Source organism: Vicia villosa, linkage group LG2, assembly GCF_029867415.1.
Source record: "Vicia villosa cultivar HV-30 ecotype Madison, WI linkage group LG2, Vvil1.0, whole genome shotgun sequence".
Lineage (NCBI taxonomy): Eukaryota > Viridiplantae > Streptophyta > Magnoliopsida > Fabales > Fabaceae > Vicia > Vicia villosa.
In genome coordinates, this window is record NC_081181.1 from 32,745,011 (window position 1) to 32,767,504 (window position 22,494).

Below are 22,494 nucleotides of genomic sequence, written 5' to 3' on the forward strand. Positions count from 1 at the left end.
TCGGGGTTGAGAAAGAAAGAAAGAATATCAACTCTGGGTTGAGAGAAAGTAATTAGATAATGACTATGAGTTGAAAGTGGAAAGATGAACAATTAGAAATAACCGTCAACTCTGGGTTGAGTGGGAAGAATAAAAGGTGACCGTCAACTCTGGGTTGAGTGGGAAAAGAAACAATAAGAAATATCCGTCAACTCTGGGTGAGAGGGAGGAGGAAGAGAAGTCAATTCCGGATTGAATAAAGGGTGGCCGTCAACTCTGGGTTGAGTGGGAAAAGGAAACAAGAGATAACCGTCAACTCTGGGTTGAGTGAGAAAAACAGGAGATAACCGTCAACTCTGGGTTGAGTGGGGAAGACAAAAGATGACCGTCAACTCTGGGTTGAGTGGGAAAAGAGAAAGACCAACTCTGGGTTGAATAAAAGATAATCGTCAACTCTGAGTTAAGCAAGAAAGAAAATAAAAGATGACCGTCAACTCTGGGTTGAGTGGGAAAAGAAACAAGAGAACTGTCAACTCTGGGTTGAGTGAGAAAAGAAACAAGAGGACCGTCAACTCTGGGTTGAGTGGGAAAGAAAAATAATCAATTCTGGATTGAACAAAGGATAACCGTCAACTCTGGGTTGAGTGGGAAAGGAGAAAAGATAACCGTCAACTCTGGGTTGAGTGGGAAAGGAGAAAAGATAACCGTCAACTCTGGGTTGAGTGGGAAAGAGAAATCAATTCTGGATTGAAATAAAAGATATCCGTCAACTCTGGGTTGAGTGGGAAAAGAAAAAAGATAACCGTCAACTCTGGGTTGAGTGGGAAGATATAATTAACTCGGGGTTAAAGGACAGTCAACTCTGGGTTGAGATGAACCTGACTGACTTTGGGAGATGACACCATAATGGTAACTCTGAGTGATCCAGTGGAATATCGATTGAATGCTTTGTAGGGACCTCATTCGATGAGTAACTTGGCTTATGCTTCATATGCAATGTTTGATTTTTTAGGCACTTTTGGAGATGCAATGCAATGAGTTCTATATGCAGTGTACTGATTGATTATTCAGGGTTTATGCTTTGTGGAATAGATTAGGTGGAGCTCTGAAACTCTGCTTGATTCAGGATAGGGTGGATGCCTCTGTTTTATTGATGATTGGATCATGTGGGAGGAATGATAATGAAAATGCAATGATATGCATGATGTATGTATGATTATGAATGGAATAATTGTTTCCAAGATACAAGGAATGAGTGGAGTGTGCCCTTGCGGAAAAGTCATTGCTTGTGAAATTGTTGGTGAAAGTGAGGTGGATTGACTCCTCGACACTTGCCTCGATATCTGGCACTTAATTGAAGATGAAGAAATGACTTGTTTCTATCTTGCCCCAGCTTGTATGATCTTTTGAGATAGAAGTTTGATAAAGCTTGAATCATGGAGATTGCAATGGTCTGCCCCAGTGTTGATCATGGAGTGATTGCCCCAGATTGAAAGGAATTCTTCCACCAAATGGATGTTTGAGATATTTGCTTTGCGGATGACCAAACTTTGCCCTTGTAAGGTTACTCGATGGAGTTTCAATGTTGAACTTTCCTTGGTATCAAGTACTTATTTTCAAGTTGGAGACAATTCTGTTTTGAAAAGGATAATGTGAATGCAATGCACATGTTAATCTCAAAGAAAAGTTTTATTTGTCAAATTGTTGTACTGATACTAACACGAATGACACAGCAACATTAGGAGTCAGTTTGACATGATCTTACAGTTTGTATGCTTTTGGAACGAACCCTGCTTCAATTAGGACTTTTGAGGGTTGTAACGTGGTCGGGTTCACGGTTTGAGAAACAAAGGATAAAGGCTCAAGTTCTACTTAACCCACCCCTTCTTCGTGATGTTCTCCAATCCTACGTTCAGCTAGTTCGACACGAGTGTTCGCCTTTCAGGAAGGATTGTGACGGATGAGGATCCTTGATGGTTTTGATGGAAGTGGCAGTCACCCTATGGTGTTTTTGTTGATGGTCACAACAACTTATCCCTTGGAGGATTTTTCTTTTGCTTTGTCTTTTGCTTTCCCTAATTTTTGCCTGGACAAAAAGTTTCTTTTGATTTTGGTTTCCGTTGTCCAGCGGGATATGCCCTAATTTTTGCCTAAGTCATTTGCTTCAAAGCTTTTCCTTCTTTTTGACTTAGCGGGCTATTGTTTCTTTCTTTTTTATCATGATTCATAACTTTCTTTTCATTCTTTTTTGTCTCGTTCGGGAACAAGTTGTATGACTTTTGGTGATTGACTTGATGAAAAGGTTGTGACTGCCTTCTTCTTAGTGGATGAGAGACATCCATTGTGGATTGTGCTCTTCCTTTTTTGTTGTGAGATCTGAGATATGATTGGTCCTCTGATGGAATACCTGAAAGTTGAGCGCTCCGTCGCACTAACTGAAGACTACCCTGCCCCAGGTTAAGATTGAGGGTTTTGTATTTTTTGAAAAGAAACTACTACTCCTTAGGCTCAAAGGGGTTGACGAAGGTTTCACTCCCTTATAACTCCAGTGTTTAGGAATTGAAACAATGCCTGTACATCGTCAGCAGGATCTTTGTTCAAAAAGCATACAATTAGTAGTTCATGTGTTTTTGATTTTTCATCATTCTCCTTTTTTAGTTGCTTAAGACAAATGAGTGAAGTATCAATGAACATAATGACAAAGATGAAATGATTTGAGAAAAACATGTATATTGCATTATTTTATTTATTTCAAACAGAATGAGTTTCTTACAATGAGAAGTACTTGATAACAACGAAAATAGTACAATTGAAAATGCGTGAGAAATCTAAACAATGGCAAGCTTGGCCTTATTCTGATGCAAATGAAATGTTCTCTGACAAACACAAAGTCTTCAGGCTCTTTTGGTGGAAGGTACCCTCATGAGGAGGCATGGGGCTCTTTGATAGTAGCTTGATCTTGTCTATAATCCCCATGATTCTTTGTCTGTTGTCTTGTCAGATATCGGTGTGGAGGAATTGTCTTGACTGATCTGATGGAGAGGAAGAAGGTAAGAGTCTTGGTAACCATGGATGCATATGCATGAATGCAAAATGTTAATGATGATGCAAGTGCAGCAGAAATCAGGATCAAGGCCTCTTGGATAACAGCTTCTCATGGTCAATAAGATATGGTCGAATCCTCCAGATTCAGAGGTTCGACGTTACTTTCTGGATAGATAGCTTGTGCATAAGTCAAGGATGGTCGAACCCTCCAGATTCAGAGGTTCGTCGTTGATTCTGATAGATAACTGATGTAGAAATTCTGTATAAGTCAAAGATGGTCGAACCCTCCAGATTCAGAGGTTCGACGTTGATTCTGATAGATAACCTTTGCATAAGTCACATAAGGTCAAACTTTCCAGATTCGGAGGTTCGACGTTGATTATGATAGATATTCTGAATGGCATAGGGTAGGATGGAGGCATGTTTTCCTGCAAAACAAAATTTCCCAACCCCTCTCAAAGGTGTGATCTAGTACAAGGTAGGTCAAAAGGTCTCCAGCGTTAACAGTTCTCCTGAGATACCATCATTGTTACAAATACATGCCAACAATGGTATCCCATTTGAACCTCAACTGGTCGTGGGTCTCATGATCGCAATCAACAGAACCTGACATTCTGTTGGCGTCATGACTATCCACTCTGTCCTAGGTAGCCTAAGTAACACTCTGGCCTGGGTATTGGGCCTTTTACCTCAAATCAGAAACATCCCATCCCAACAGACAGCAGAATAATAATCATAGTATATGAAAATAAAATGCGATGCATAAAGAAATAAAGCAATAAAGCAATAAAGTAATAAAGCAATAAAGCAATAAATAAACACCCAAAGAAAAGAAAACAAACACAAGCTAGGATCGACTCGCTAAGAATGGACCAGCACAGGTCTATCACATCCCCAGCAGAGTCGCCAGGTGTCGCACGCTCGCGAAAATGTGAACAGAGTCCCCACCAATATATTTATCCCAAAGAGGGAAAGGAATATCAGGAAACCTGGAATAAAGAGAGGATAAGAGAAGGTCTTGCGACCAAAGATAGGGTACGGGAGTCGGTTACGCAAGGGGAAGGTGCTAGCACCCCTCACGCCCATCGTACTCGATGGTATCCACCTATGTTTGTTGCCATCTAAAGGGTGTGTACTATAAATCTAAAGCTTAATTACTAAGGGAATGCATGCAAATGAAAGAAAAGAAACACGGGGAAAATAAGGTTTTTAAATATTTGTGCTCGCTTAGGCCCCGCGACCTAATGCCTACGTATCCTTTTCAGGAATCAGAGCGCCGTAGTTCGGCTCTTTAGTTTTTGTTTGTTTTTGTGTTTTTTAGTGGACGAAGTTACATTCGCACTCCGCTGCTCGACCTCTGGAGTCTTAAGCTGGGAATGGAGCGGAAATAACGTGTCCGATTAGGAGAAAGAATGCCCTGAAGGCAAGCGAAAGAATGCCTCGGAGGCGAGAGAGAGAAACTTGGTTTGTGTCTTTTAGATGTAATTCCATGATGAACAAAACCCAATACAAGGCTTCGCATCACTTCCTTACTTTGTTTAGGTATGAGCCTTTATTAAGTGTTTTAGATGTTTTTGGTTGGGTATTTTTTAAGGGAATTTACTTTGCGATTCGAATCACATAAAAATGCATAATGATCGAGAAGCAGATTAGGGAATGAATCCCACTCACTTCTATCCCATTATGTAATGTTCGAGAAACAGATTAGGGAATGAATCCCACTCATTTCTATCCCATTAATTAATGTTTGAGAAACAGATTAGGGAATGAATCCCACTCATTTCTCTCCCATTAAGTAGTGACCGAGAAACAGATTAGGGAATGAATCCCACTCATTTCTATGCCACTAAGTGATTGAGAAACAGATTAGGGAATGAATCCCACTCATTTCTCTATCACTTTCTTAATGTGATTCGTATCTCTATTTGTTAATGTTTTAATGTTGAAAGAGAAAAAGGAGAAGAAAACTAGCTTAAGATGAACAACTAGCCTAAGTGTTTAAAAGGGAATTTCTAGATCCTAATGTTGTCATGGTTTCTACCTAATGGTTAGGAGCAAAAAGCGGCATGAAAATATAAGCATAAGCGGAGATCAATATTACAAGTAAAATGCAAGTAAATAATGATACAAAAATTAGTGTGAAATGACTAACATAAACACTTGAAACTATGGTACAAGGCATGAAAGCGAACGATGCAAAAAATAGTACAAAATCGAATTAAAGGACTATTTTTTTTTATGGTTTTTTATGTAACAAAAAGACAAGCATTTAATCAAGCAAGCGAATTAAAAATACAAGCCTAAACTAATATTTTTTTGGTGATTATCTTTATGTCCAAAATTAGTACTAAGGTCTAAAATTATAGGAGAAAAATTAGCATTTTTATTGTCTAGAGAGAAACATGAAAAAATCTAAGTAAGGAACTAAATTCTACTAATTATTTATATGAACCAAGGGGGTGAAGACTGGAAACAGGCGTAGGGCCTATTGAATCAGCCCAGCAGAGTTTTTTTGTTATGATTTTCATTAACACACCAAAAAATGGTGCGTATGGGCCAAAGGGGTGCTAGAAACGAGCGTGGCCCAAGAGATTGTTCAGATTCAGATTATCATGACAATTATCTTGAATAATCAACTTTAATGCTAATGAAAACCAATTAACCAATATGCTAATTCTATTAATCAGGATTAATACTAACTAAATCTAATTAAATATATTAAAACAATATTAATGGGAATGAATCAAGAAAGGGATTAGGGTTAGAAAAAGTGTCACCTTTCAACTTTAAGAGGCACGCTCTTCTTCTTTGCTCTCTCACGAACGGTGGCACCGGCGGTGTCTTTTCCCGATCGACCTCGCAACGCCGTCCAAAGCTATCATCTATCCCGTCATCTCTGCTTCGCTCTCTCAATGATCTTCCTTCCGTCGTTCGAAACCAGACAACACAAACCTAGCTCTTCGATTGAAAGCGATTTAAACACGTTCGTGAAATAAACGCGTGAGCGGTCTTCTGCTCAGGTGATCTCTCTTACTCCGCTTCCTCTTGCATCATCTTTTCCTTTGCGTTTGTGTTGTGGTTGACGAGTTACGATTATGGCGATGCAGAATTTGAAGAATTGACGATGAGGTGATGAAGATTGAGGTGTTGATGATGCGTTTGAAGAAAATGATTGATGAGTTTCTGAGATGATTGATTGAGGCTATCGAGAATTCGAGGAACTCAAGTAAGCGCTCGCATTAATCTTTTGCTTTTGTTTATCCGATTCACACTTCTTCTTCTTTTTGATTTCTGAAGGACTTGTTATTGTTGTTATTGCGTGATGATGAAGATGTGTGAAATAATGGATTTAGGAATGATGAATGATGATGAGTGAAAGTGCAGAGAGATTGAAGAATTGTTGAGGACGGATTGTGGAGAAGAGAATGAATGGTGGTTTTGGTTCTGTTTGTGGAGAGAATAAGGGAGAGTTGCAGAGAGAGTGAAGAGAGGTTGAAGATGATGAAATGGTGTTGTTTGTTACACGGTTGGAGGTGAGTTTCAGGTTCTGAATCTTTTTTCTCTCTTGATTTTTCTGTTACTGAAAGCTGAATTCTGTTAATAATCTCTAGAATGGTTAAAAGTTTGTTAGTTGGTTGTTAGGGTTCTGTAACCGACTTTGGGAAGTTAGTTAGGGTAGTTATAAGAAGTTTGGTAGTTAGAAATGAATAGGTTGGTTATGTGTTGGTTAGAAGCTGTTATGTAGGTTTGTTAGTTATATGTTGAAAGTCGGTTTGGATTAACATGAAATGTTTAGGGAGAGTTTGGAGGTAAAACTGTTTAAGAGTTATGGTTGGGGAAATTGAGGGTTGGTTTAAACTCTTTTCTCTTTTTTTTTGATACAATTTGTGGGCTGCTGAATGTTTGTATGCAGGGTTTTCGGTTTTGTCTAGTTGTTGATGGTATTATGCAGGACTCATTGAAATGTATGGATGGCTGCTACTGAATTTGTCTCTCTTCTTCTATTTTGTTTGGTGAATGTATGAATAGGTGTTGAGATTGGTTCTAAATTCTGTTTTGGGTTATATAGCTGATGCAGTTTGGATTTATATGGCTTTGGTTTGAGTTTTGCTACTGTTTATGCAGGCTGGTCTGAAATGCAACAAAAAGCTTCATTCAATTTGAACATGGTGGCAGGAGCTAGCAAGCATGGAGCCATTTGAAGTAAGGGAGGCTGAATCAAGAATGATGTGGAATAGGTCTTAGGATGTAGTAAATAGAAAGTCAAAGGGTCAATTGTATTCTATTTGGATTTTTGTAATAGATCTTGAATGGATAATTGTAATGAGCTTTAAAATTGTGAAATGTAATGATAGACTTGTGATAAAGGTGATGTGAGAATTTTTGTAATGAAGTATGAATGGTTTTTTGTATCGTTTTCTTCTCCGACTTTGAAATGAATACATTACAGGTGGATCATGTAACCCGTGAAGTGGGATGTAGCCTTAACTCAAATTTGTTAAATGTAACATGTAACATGAGACCTCCTTGTATTATTCTTGAATAGCATCTAGATTTTTCCATGGACATTGTGAATGTATGATCTCTTTGTGACTTAGAATTATGGTGAAAAATTTCTTTAACATGGTGTTCCTCCTTTATCAACATAAATATGAGTTTTAACTTTCTCTTTCAACACCTTTGACTTGAACAGAAACTATGCACATGTAGCCTCTCGGGTCAATATTGAATATCACTCAAAAGTAAGCTTGAAATCCTCGATACTAAGAAGGAAGTCACGAGCCACAACTTTGTACCACCATAAATGTCTCAAATTAGTAACTTGTGTATCAAGTAATTCATATAACCCTTCCGACCTTGCACGCGCTAATGAATTCCGATCTTTAATTTAATGAACATTTGTCTTTAATTCCCAAACCATAAGTGATTTGTGCTTCAAGCGACCACAATATTTTGAGCACTTCTTTGATGCATAGAGGAACATCTTGACATGAATAATACACTATAAAGAGTCCAATCTCACTTACATTTTCCCGATTCACTTGCATAAAATGACAAGCAAACGCCTTTTGATCACGATGAACCCTTAATTGATATTACGTACATAGATCCTTTGAATCCAAGATGGTTTAATGCATGTATGATATGTTGATGACCTAATAGAATGCAGGTGAAATGAGGAACATGAGCCAATTAGAAATAGAGTTAGATGGGCAAATTTTGGGGTGCAACAGCCGTGAACAACACTTGTCATTCCTGGTTCAATCGAAATAAAGCATTCAAAGCAAATATTCAAAAAAATCTCAACGGCTAGATTCCAACGGTAACACATCAAGCTATATATATATATATAGATCAAACTTCAAACTTGAGTATGTGTCTATGGTACACCACATTTTGTATCTATGGTACGACTACAGAGTGCAAACAAAAGAGAGATCTTGAGAGAAAATCTTTAGAAGAGAAGCTAAGCATGAAAATATAAATGAAGAAATGTGAGATCATGCTTCAGAAGTTACACCAAGAGGCAACACATACTCAATATGTGATAAAATAAGCTTTAGTGTTGTTATACACTAATCACATGCATATATAAAAATAGAGAGAGAAAATGTGTGAGTATGTGAAGATACATCAAAAGATACACAAGAGGCAACACATACTCTGTATGTGATGAATCAGTCCACAGTGTTGTCATAACACTAAACATAAGCCTGTGTGAGGAAAATGGAGAGCATAAACGTGAAAGTTGACAAGATAAATTAAACTGCTCAATTAGAGGCAACATACACTGAGTGTATGATGAACCAAATGTTGAAATATACATCATATGCCTACAAGAAGAATATCTCAGAAGATGAAGAGGAAAACCTGCATGTTATGCAGAATGCTTCAATGGAGATTAGAAGACATCCAAGAATATTTGATCAGACGTTAAATTAATCATATTAAAATACAGAGGAAATTGAATACACTGAGTTGTTGCTCGAAGAGTGTTACATATTTACTGATGTTGATCAATGTGTCATCAGTTGTAACAAGCTTTATGATCAGTATTCAAGAAGAAGATGAAGATCAATTCAAGAAGCAACTAAAATAGAGTTGTTGCTCTATATCAGCTTAAGAAGATTTGAAGACGAAGATCAGCTTGAAGAAACACTCAACATAAGGAGCTGATGCTCTTATTCTACTTACCACCAAGAAGCAAAGATCTCGTTCAGAAGATGCAGACAATAAGACTCCAAAGATTATCCATTCACTTGAAGTGATTACTTGTCATTGTATCAAAACGATTGTACTTAGAATATCTTCTTATTAAGAAGCATCGAATTGAAACCAATTTAATTTGGTGATGATGCCTTGAGCGACCATGTAAAGGTAAGAAGCTTGAGAAGACGGTGGTTGCGGTCATTGTGGAAATTCTCTTGGAGACCAAGTGAAGGTCAGAAGTCCAGGAGTCAATGAATGTTATATATCATGGAGATCACTGAACAGTTCATTATAGTTAGTCACAACAGGTTAGTTGTGCAGGGTTAGTCACGCAGTTGGCTGTGCAGGTTACTAGATTGATGAACGTTATATCTCGCTGAGATTACTCAACGGTTCAGTGATCTAGGGGTTAGTCACTTGCCCGTAGCTTGTGCAGGGTTAGTCACAGTAGTTGGCTGTGCAGGACTGTTAGTCACGACGGAGGATCGTATGGATGTAATCAAGGTTGGTTATAATGGATTAAGACCTCTGTTGAGAGGCAAATCACCTGAAGAAGGTGGACTGGAGGTAGCCTTATTCAGAAGGTGAACCAGGATAAAAATAAATGTGTCTTTTACTTTCTGCACAATTCATTTTAACTTAGAACCTTCACGCAGAAATCTTCAAAACAGTAACGAGACAAGTCAGAAGTTTTGATGATGCAAAGAAGTTAATAATGAAAATGTCATTTGTTATGCAACTCCATTCAAACATGCTTCCGCAACATCAAAAGCATATCCAAATGATGAGATACTAAAAGAAAGAAAAGAATATTAAGAAAGGGAAATTTTAATTGATAAAGAATACAATTCAACCCCCCCTTTCTTGTGTTTTTCTCCACCTTCATACTGAAAGTATAAATGGTTATTATTCTCAAAACCATTCCCAAAAATCACACAAATATCAAGACACCTGACACCTTTATCAATGAGACGCATCCTAGTCGGCACATAATTCCTACATAAAGGCCAAAGAAAGTTCTTGACTCTTGGAGGAATCTTCATCTTCTAAATTAAATCCCAATTTTCATTGATACGAAAATGAGAATAATCTTGAAAGCTGTATAAGGCCAATTTTGTTTTAAAATTAAAACAATTGAATTGGTAAAATAACAAAGCCAAAAGCCAAGTATCGAACCCACTAAATCAGTTCTCAATTATTGATTACAATTAAATGACAAGATCAACCACTGGAACAAGGTAGTTTGCTTTGTATTTTTCTTGAAATATATTATATTTATTATATAATCCTTAATTTTTCAAAGGCCCAAAACTAAAATTTTGAGGCCATATTTTTTGTGAGGCCCTGGGCTATGGGCCTGTTTGCCCTGGCCCAGGATCGGCCCTGATTAAAAGTTAAGTAATACTACTGAATAACAACAAATTTTTAAAACGAAATACAATTATTATAATGTACATTTATTGTAATTGTAGTTATATAGTATAAATATAAATGAATAGTTTGTACGTAAAAATATTAAACGGGTCGCGTAAAGTCGATATAAAGTCATATAGTATAAAAATTTCTCTGGTAATTGAACGCGTCAGTGTAAAGTCGATATAAATATTAAATAAATATTATATACTTATGGTTAAGTAATGTATATAAAAATATATATGAATTAAGAGAATTTTTTTTTAATAATGATTGTCACATAAATATTAATTTAATTTATCAATTTGTATTAATTATCAGGATAAACATAGAAATTATATTCAATAATATACGAGTATATGCTTTAGAACACTTCAAAGAAATATATAAAATTGATTACCTATCCGTTGGACATGTCTATTTTGCTTGCATATTTCATAGGGACATGTCTATTATAAAAAATAGATTGTCATGCAAGCATAACTTATAACTAATTTTCACTTTTAAATTAAATATATAATATAGGTGATTAACTTTATTTCATTTGAGATCGATACTAATATTTTGACTAAAAACTAATCATTGTCATCTCTATTTTTTTTAATTATAAACACTTGTAATATTTTTTATATATATTTTAAATAAAAAGTTCAATGAATTAAATAGATATTTTTTTTACGAAGATCATATATATATATATATATATATATATATATATATATATATATATATATATATATATATATATATATATATATATATATATATATATATATATATATATATATATATATATATATATATATATATATGTTCAACTTTTAATTTTCATATTTTTAATATTAAATTAAAATATAAAATAATATATTAAGCTGTCTCGGCCCGTTGAACTTGTCTGTATTACTTGCATATTTCGTAGGACGGACCTATGTTTGATGGTTAATAAATTTAATAAAATTATTTTGTTACACAAAAAATAGATTGTCTTGCAGACATAACTTAAAACTTGTTTGCGTTTTATTAGAGCGGAGTGATTAAATTACTCATCTTTCTCATAAATATTTAATTTATAATAAAATAAGTAAAATAAAATTGTATGCAATACAAATGAATATAAATTAAAAATAAAAACTATTTAACATAAATACACTTTGTCAGCTTAAAATTCTATATTAAGAAAATAAAATAATTAAAACATAAATTAAATAACAAAAAAAACCTAATCATCAACATATTCTTTGGCTATAATAAATTTAAATAGGCCAATTAGAGGTAATTAATTTTAATTCTTACTATTAGGAGTTAAGTATTTTTATATAATTCGTATTAAAAATTAAATAAATATTTTTGATCTATTAGTTTGAAATTAAAATGAATCATATTAAATTCTTATTATAAGGAATTATGTATATTTTTCTTGTATTATGTCATAATATTAGATATAATTTTTTTTATCAAGTTTATGCAATTATTTTAAATAAATTTTTAAAAAATCAGTGAAGGATTACATTTAATAAATAACAAATATTTATAATATTTTTTTTGTATGAATGATTACATTTATAAATAAAAAATAAGATAAGTTTTTTATTGTCGTCCAATTAACATTTTCCCTCCTTATAAATATCTATTTAATTTTATAAATAAACAAAAATAAATTAATTATTGAAGGAGAAATAAAAATATATATTATTGAAAAATAAATTAATTATTGTTGTAAAAATTATGTTTTATTAAGTATTCTAAATAATATAGTATTGAAAGATGTATCAGATTAATTATTGAAGGATACCTTACAAAATAATATATAAAATATAATATTTTTATTTTTAGTAAATATTCTATAAATATCTAATTAAAATAGTCATGTTATGAAATTAACAAAAACAATATAGAGATGAAGTATAGAATGTAAGAGAGAAAGTGGTATTCTATTATCTTCTTCAAGAAGTATTATTTACATTGCAAAGTGGACCTTATTTATAGGACATTAGGAAGGTGAAAAATCATAACCTTACTATACCCCTTAATAAGGAATATGAAGATGAAAGATTAGAATGCATATGGGCATCCACAATAATATTTAGTCATAACACTCCCCCTTGGATGTCTATTGAGGATATGCATCGTTAAAACCTTACTAAAAAAAACCAGTGGGAAAATTCTAGTGAAGAAAAAGAGTACAATATCCTTTGAATATGAATTGCCTCGTTAAAAACCTTACAAGGAAAACCCAGTGGGACAAAACCATTGTGAAGGGAAAAAGAGTGCAAAACATATGTTTTTCTCCCCATCATGCATACATTTATATGTGAGACGATATTCTTTATAGTCGTTGCTTAAAATATCTTCTTCAAAGTGATTTCATGTAGTGTTGATAGTTATGCAGGATTTTATGAAGTTGTTGCCATGATTTGTTTTATAGATCTCCATGAAGGTTGTACCATCACATGTAAACAAATAACCTGTTTCTGATCTACCATTGTGAGGATCTGACAAGTAACATGCATCTCTAAGATAGCGAAGTATATGTTTGACTCTGTTTCAATATCTTCGTGTAGGTGAATAATTGTATCTTTCTAATATATTAACTGCAAATGATATATCAAGACGTGTATAATTAACAAGGTGCATTAGTGCTCCAATTGCACTGAGATATGGTACTTCAAGACCAAGTAATTTTTCATCCTTTTTTTGAGGCCTAAAAAGAACTTTCTCCACATATAATGATCTATAACCATATTAGAGTAGGCTATATGTGACATTTGTCCATATAGAATCATTTCAACACTTTTCTATATAGCCTTATTGATGTATAAATATTCTTTTCTCTACATGCTCGATTTACAAACCTAGACATATTTTATCTTTTCTAGGTCCTTCATCTCAAACTCTTTTCTCATCATGTCAGTCCCCCAACAATGATATAAGTTATCTTCTTATCACATTAGTCCCCATGGCATTGATATGAAGCTACATCTCTTTGGTATGTCAGTCCCCGAGCAGTAACCAAAGTCTATTCTCATCACATTAGTCCCCTGACAGTGATATGTTGCGTTAGTACACGAGTATTAACAAGTTTCCTTCTCATCATGTTAGTCCCTTGGAAATGATATGAAGCTACGTCTCTTTGGTACGTTAGTCCCTTGGCAGTAACCAAAATCTATTCTCATCATGTTAGTCCCCTGGCGGTGATATGTTACGTCAGTCCCCGAGCAGTTGCAGTTTTATCCAATTTTTGAAATAGTTTTGAATTTTTGAAAAGTGTAGGCAAATTTTAGGGTACAACGGCTTCCCCTGTTCAACCTTCTTAAACCTGAAGAGGTAGATCAACATGTTCACCATTTGTGATTTGAAGGTGGAAGAGGATTGAACACTTAAGTGCCCAAAAATTTGCGCTCGCCAATTCAAGAAAGTACATTATTGGTTGCTTGAATGGGCTTAGAGATGCCATCTAGTGAGTTGACATAGTGTTGTCGCAGATGGGCTTACAGATGCCATCCTGGTCTTTGATAATGTGACAATCATAATGAGTCGTATGTTAGACTGCATCTGAAGACATAAACGGGGATGCGTATGTGTTGGACTGTACCCAGTAGATGTATTAAGGAATATCATATGAGTATTAAAATGAGCCGTACGTTAGGCTGTATCTAAAGACATAGACTAGGATGATTCTGTGTTGAACTGTATCCAGTAACTGTGTTGATGAGTGTCTGAATGAGTCGTACGCTAGACTGTTCTGAACTCGGTGTGTTGAGGGGTGTTGTTGGAGATGGGCTTACAAATGCCATCCAAAGAAGATCACTGCCAGGGGACCAACGTGATAAAATAAAATTTTGTTACTACTCGGGGACTAATGTAACAAAATATAGATGTAGATATCACCGCCAGGGGACGAATATGATAAATAAATGTAGCTATCACTGTCAGGGGACTAATGTGATAGGAAGAAAGCTCTGCTACTGCTCAGGGACCAATGTAACAGATAAATGTAGATATCACTGCCAGTGAACTAATATGATGAGAGGGAAGTTTGTTACTGCTCGGGGACTAACATAACATATCACTGTCAGGGGATTAACATGATAATTGAGGACCAACTGATCACCGCCAGGGGACTAACATGATGAGAAGGAAAATTGTTACTGCACGGGGACTGACGTAACATATCACCACCAGGGGATTAACATGATGAGAATAAATTAATACACAATGTCTATACTTGATCAAGACCTAAAGGATTAGGTTTTACTCACAAAAATATTCACAAAAACATTAGGGTTTTTTTTAAAGTCAAAAGAAAGACATATTTTAAAGTATTAAAAAACATACTTAAAAATACATTAATTTCAATCTAATAAGTATATATCAAATAAATAATATTTTTGTGAATTTTTTGAATATCCATGAAATTTGTATAATAAATGAAAAGTGTTTAAAAAATTATGTGAAAATGATTAAGTTTGTTAGGTGAATTAATGGAGAGATGTTGTGAAGAAAATAGTGAAAAATAATGGCAAAAAATATGATTTTGGTATCATCAAGGGTTGAACTCATGCCCTTTTGGTTAACAATGCAAAAGATAGGCAAATGAGTCACGCACTTGGCTTGTTAACCAATTGCAATCAATGAATAATATTTTAAACTTTCCCAGAAATTTCAAATTGCGTTCCACCATCTTCATCTTCAACCTTGAGCTCAGAAATTTTGAATTTCTAACTCTCTTGTTTCTCAACCAAATTGGATGATGTAAACATGGATTTTTTTCAGTTTTTAACAAGGAACACGATGGTGTTCTTAAAACTCATTGATTCTAAGTGTAACTTAAGAATTTTGGTATGAACACGAAGAACACTAAAACCCTAAAACTAAAATTAAATGATGATGATGATGATTGTAACACCCTTCTAAACCCAGCGACAATTAAATAAATATTTCAGAGTAACATCAAACAAGGGTGCCACAATTTAATTTAAAACAACATCATACGTCATTGTCATGCATTCACTAAGGAAAATTCATCATAAATTATAACATCTCATGTTAACACAGCGGAAATTAAATCATGCAGATAAGTTAAACATCATTGAAACTGTATCCCTCAAAACTCAAATTAAAACAAATAGAGTCATAAAATTATAAACTCAAACTTGCGTTCTGTCATACCCCAAAATTTGCCCTCCTCATTTCAGTTCCAATAACTCAAGGTTCAAAAGTTTTCTTAAGTCACTCTCCCCTAATGGTGCAGGTAAGCTTGTCCGAACTAGGGCAAGTGACTCCTAATGGTGCAGGTGAGCTTGTCAGAACTATGACAAGTAATCCCTAATGGTGTAGGTGAAATTTGTCCGAACCAGGACAAATGATCCAAATGGTGTAGGTGAAATTTGTCCGAACTAGGGCAAAAGATCCAAGTGGTGTAGGTGAAATTTGTCCGAACAACGGCAGATGATCCAAATGGTGCAGGTGAGCTTGTCAGAACTATGACAAGTTGTCATACCCCAAAATTTGCCATCATATATTTGCAAATGTCAGTTTATTTCAAATAATTGGCATAGCCCAGTTGGTAAGAATTTGAGGGTAAAAAGTACACGAGTGAGAGGTCTCGAGTTTGAATCCCGCTTACTAACATTTTTCCATTTTATTTCTAACTTTATTTTATTAGTATTTTAAACAAAAAATCACAAAAATAATATTTTTATTATTTTATTATTAATTTTCATTTTTTAATTAGGTATTTTTAAAAAATATTTATTTTTTACTTTTCATCAATTTTATGCCATTTTAGTCCAAAAATTCTAAAAAAGAAAATTTAAAATGTTGATTTGTTATTTCAAGCATTTTTAATAGGCAATCAAACAATTTTGATGTGATTGATAAAATATGGTAAGAAATCAAAACCAAATTATATTTGATTTAATTTTTCTGATTATATTTGATTAATTGCTTTATTTACTTGACCTAATTTTTTGTGTATAAATAAGTACTACTTCTAACACTTAGAGGAGAACGAATCCTAACCTAGATTGTTCAGAATACACTAACTTGTTCCTTCCCCTAAACCACTTTTCATTCACAGAGAAAACCTTCTCACCAATTTTATCACCAACAATTCCTAACCTTTTTCTAACTGTATTTCACTTTCACATACAAACATGCCATTCACCATCATCCGTTAAACATTAACGTACCAGGCCTTAACACAACAAAAACCAAACTCAGTAACTTGCAGTTGCAGATTCCAAACCCCTTCGTCATTGAGCGGATTGTGTGTGATTCGATACACATGTTCATCATCAACTCAGAAACTCGCCGAATCCAGCAACGCTACCAAAGGATCAAAGAAACAAAAACAACCATCAGGTTTCATTGTTACAATATTCTACTCAACTCTTAATCTATGCACAGTCAAATTTGTTTTGCAGAGAAGGAGAAAAGAATAAAGCTCCGACGAGGATGCCACTCGAAGCCGCCGGAGAGTCAACACAAAGACACACAGCCAACGACGCTCCGATCTCAGCCACGGCCTCCCTCTACGGATCCACATCCTTCGACCTTCAATCCAACTTCACAACATTCAACCGCCTCAGTTCGTCCATTCTACGCAACATCAGATTTGAGCTTGCTCCATCAAAACGACAACGCACACCCAGAGTCAGAAACGAGAAGAAGCTAAAACAATAAGGAGCGAAAACTAATCTGAAATCGAACTTACCAGAAGAATTCCGATACGGTACTACCATCGTGAGTTCAAACATTCATAGCGCATGCATGTATGGATTAATCAAAGATCCTCCGACTACGCGCCACATCAAAAGAACGAAGCTAAGTTCTAAACCCTTCTTTTATTATTATTGTTATTAGTTTTTTTATGTGATTAGGGTTTAATTTCCTCGTCAATAGAACTCCTCCTACACTTATATTGTTGTCAATTCTCTGATGATCAGATTCAATGCTTAAGGCTCGAGGCGAACCTTTACCCATCAACCTTCCAATCGAAGCTAAGTATTCTCTTTAATTTAAAAACCATTTTGTTTCCTTTTATTAGGGTTCACCATTTAGTGAACTGTGCATACATTCACTCTTTTGCTTCTGCCTTTGCCATTTTCAGGGTTAACCCCGAGGCTTCCCGCTAACCATATCAGATCAAATTCGAAGCTAAGTTCTTATTCATATTTAATTTCTCTTTGACATTTTTTATTAAGTTAGGGTTAACTCTAATTCTCACCGAATTAGCCATACACTCACCCTCTTCTGTTTATTCTTCCTTTCCAATTTTCAGGGTTTGATGACCGCCGAAGCTACGAGTTTGGTAACCCTAAAACCCTAACCTTGATATGTTTCTTTGTTTATTATTACTTATGTCAAACCCTATTAAGGGATCCGCTGGTTACAATTTCCCTCCCCCATATCTGTTTTGATTATATTGTTTAAATGCGTGGTTAGTAATCCTAGGGAGTGCAACCTTTGAATTGAACATAGAATCACTAAATTTACAAGATAATATATTTGAATATAATCACATGATTGGTGCACACACGCACACTTTTGGGTCACCTCTCTGTTGCCCTGTTGCCTGTTGCCTTGTTGCCTGTTCCTGTTGCCTTGTTGCCTTGTATTTTGTGCAGAATAGCCAGTCCCTCGAATACGAGGATACCTCAGCCATGTTGCCTCGATTAAAGGTCATGGTCCCTAATGATGCTGCTTTCGATACACTAACATGACCTCGACCCTCGAAAGTTGCCTACGGAAAAGGCTGAGGTATCTTCTGGTTGCCTACGAAAAAAGGCTATTCTGATCCTTCCTCTTAGACTACCTGCCTCTTTATGGCATGGGTCAGTCTTTGAGCGAATGATAATTCGATGACCCTTCTACCTCCAAACGAAAGGCTTCCTGCCCTCTTATGGCAAGGATTGACCCTTTCATTCTGAAAGGCTAAAAAGAGACCTATCATCTGAGTTTAAGGTAATTGCCCCTAATTGCCTTGCCATGCTCTATTTTCTATATTCTTTCTCAAAATTCTTCAAAAACTGGCTACGCTCATTTTACGAGCTAAAGTCCATCTTTTCCTCTTTCATCTACATTTTCTGAAAACGAGCGAGCAAAGCAATTAAGAGCCCATGGAAAACCATGGATGCAAAGGGTGCCTTACACCTTCCATTTGCATAAATTACCCCCCGAACTCAGATTTCTTTAAAAGGTTTTTTTCTGTTTCTTTTAGCCTTTCCGATTTAGTTTGGATAAAATAAAAGTCGGTGGCGACTCTTGCTATCCGCAACATTTCGATAAAGTCAGTTCACCATATTACAGAACTGGCGACTCTGCTGGGGATGAATTTCGATAAAAGAGGGGTTACCTTAAAAGTTTAGGAATCATTTAAATATTTTCTATTTGTTTGCTTTGCTTGTTTTATTTTTCAGGTTTGTCTTGGGAAAACTGAAGGACGAATCCTATTCCCGGATTCAAGAACACTTAAGTTTAGGAGCGGCATAGTCATGGAAACCCCCCTTGTGCATGCTTGGGGTTGGTCAAAATGAAGTTCGCACTTGAGTTAGGCCTCCACTGGTTATTGTGTACCTCTTTTGTATGAGAGAGGTTTATGCATGTATCTTTGGGTGCGTCGGAGCTCAGGGACCTTTAGTCACCTTTAACCCATCTTAAACTTTTAGGAACGTAGTGGGGGGCTATTCTTGGTGCATGCCAAGTTATGGTCGCTACCCGATACTACAGCTCAGATAGGTTTCTTCCTAAAGTATCATTGCGTGGTATGCATGTACCATGTTCGAGGGTGCTTTAGAGGGGGCTGACAATTCTGAGTCACTTGGTAGAACCTGTTGCTGAAATCTCTTTATCCATAGAAATACCCTTGGGAAGGACACCTGATCAGACCCCATGCAAGCCTTAAGTCAAAAATTGTGTGACTTGTCTGTGCTTTCCACTAACCCTTTGATTTTCTTGCAGGTTTTTCTTGTGGGACTCACTCGTCTTTACCATCTTACACTTTTCCTGATGCATTGCATAACATCATGACATCATGACATCATAAGCATAACATGATTTAACTAACCCTTTCAAGGATCTTAGGAATTTAGGGCGCACAATTTGAGGTGCTCTTATCAAGGACGGAATCCCTATCAAGGGGCAAGTGTATTTATTTTCCGCTGGCCACATACCTTCCAATTCAGAGACTCGACATCTATCAAGGGGCAAGAGGATTTATTTTCCTCTAGCCATGTACCTTCAAATTCAAAAGTTCCCGAATCAGAGGCTATGACCCACTGGATATGGTGAGCTTGATTCCCATAGAAGAACATCCAAAAAATCAGAGTTCTTCAAACGAAGAAGCGATCGAATCATGTTCCAATGTTGCTAACTAAATTTCCAAAGATCCTTGGAAGCATTGCATCTGCATTCATAACATTGCATCACAGGTTTCCACCATAGGTTTCTTACCACCTCGCTGTTTATTTCAGCATCATGAATCTCGAGCAATCAGTCAAAGACCTTCAGGCTCAGAACGCCCAGTTTCAAGATCTGATCCTAAACCTGTCCAAGGGGCAAGATGAACTGAAAGCACTCCTGACCAAGAAGAAGAAGAAGGGTAAGAAGGCTCTGGGAAAAAGCTTAGACCGATCTTGCAACTCAGGGATGCTGAACCCTCTGAAGACAGTGATGAGGATGAGCAAGATGATGATGCTAGTATCAAAACTGATGCAAAAAGTAACCATGATTCTGCCAAACCCTCTGAAGAAGAAGAGGACTATCACCATGAGGATGAACATCCTGATGACAAATACAAGATGTTAGAAGAGCGTCTGAGAAGCGTGGAAATCCAGAAGGTACCTGGGCTGGATTTTGAAGAGCTTGGACTCGTTCCTGGGGTCGTTATTCCTCCAAAATTCAAAACTCCCTCCTTTGCTAAGTATGATGGAGTCTCCTGTCCTAAACTACACTTAAGGTCTTATGTAAGGAAGATTCAACCTCATACTGCTGATAAGAAGCTTTGGATCCACTTTTTCCAAGAGAGCTTATCTGGAACTCAACTCGAATGGTACTATCAATTGGAGAGTACCCACATCCGTACCTGGGAAGATTTGGTTGTTGCTTTCTACAAGCAATACCAATATAATTCCGATCTCGCACCAACTCGAATGCAACTACAAAACATGTCTATGGGCTCTAATGAAAGTTTCAAGGAGTATGCTCAGAAATGGAAAGATCTAGCTGGAAGAGTCAAACCCTCTCTAGTTGACAGAGAATTGGTCGATATGTTCATGAGTACACTGACTGGTCCTTTTTATAGCCATTTGCTGGGAAGTTCATCATCTGGATTCACTGAACTCATACTGATTGGGGAACGTGTAGAGAGTGGCATTCGAAGTGGTAAGATTCAAGTGGCTGCATCCTCAGGTACTACAAAGAAGCATTTCAATGGGAGGTCAGATTCCAATGCTGTGTATGGGCAGAAAAGGATAAACCATGATCAATCTATTGGGGCAATCCTGAGCTCCACACCGGCGCCTCAACAAGGCCGTCAAAATAAACAAGATACACCAAGACGGCAATTCACAAAGATCAATATGTCGTTAGCTCAAGCTTTACAACATCTGCTAAAGGCAAATTTGGTTACCCTGAGGGATCCTCCTAAGAATCCTAACACCTCTACTCCTAGCTACAAACCCAACGCAAGATGCGCATATCATTCTAATAGTCCTGGACACGACACAGAGAATTGTTGGCCGTTGAAGAACAAAATTCAAGATATGATCGACGCTGGTGAAATTGAGTTCGACTCTCCTGCAACTCCTAATGTGATCACTGCCCCCATGCCTAATCACAACAAGATTGCTAATGTTGTGGATGGCTAGAAAGATAGACTTTTAGATCATTAGATTTACTTTCGTTTGCAATTTCTTTCCTGTTTGTTTAAACATTCGGCTTATGATAGACATTATCTTGTTTTAATAATCATCATCAGTGCATTGCATATGTTTGTCTTGAATAAATTATTTCGCTATCACTCCTTCTAATTTACGTATTTACTTTGCATATGTTTTGTGTTTATTCAACTCCTGCTAAGCTGTAAGCCTTTTAAGGGAGGATGACGAAAACGATACCGCAACCTCATACAGTATGCTTTTGAACGGACTATGTTGACGATGTACTGGCATTGTTTCAATTCCTAAACAGTGGAGATATAAGGATGATAATCCCTCGTCAACCCCTTTGAGCCTAAGAAGTAGAAGTTTCTTTCTTGTACTAATTAAAACCCTTGATCATAACCTGGGGCAGGGTAGTTCTCATTTAATTCGGCCGTGCATTCTATTTTAAGAGAATCATTCAGTACACCTTTTAACAAAGGTTTCAATCACAAGCGTTCATCCACACACATCAAGGAAGTGTTGGAGATGTCAATCAAAAGCAATGATGGTTCATCAATCATTAAGTAAGGCAGTCAATACCTTTCAAAAAAGAAAAAAAATGGAAAAAACATATATACAAAGAAAAGCCTGCTAAGTCAAAAAAAATCAAAAGACGACTTAGGCAAAAAATCAAGGCATCCCGCTGACTGTAAGCTCAAAATAAACAGTTCAGGCAAAAGTTAGGGATATCAAAAAGATGAAAAAAAAGAAGTCAATATATTCTTGAACAACTCAAAGTTGTGACTACCAAAAGGAAGAAGTGATTGCCATCTCCAAAGTTCTCTCTGCTTGTGAACCATCATCATTATCAAAGGTGCAAATCCAAAAGTTTCTTGGAACCCGAATGCATAAGTTGAATTAACTGAGCTTAGGACTGAAGATCATCACGAAGAGGGGTGGGTACAAATAAACTTTGAGCCTTTTT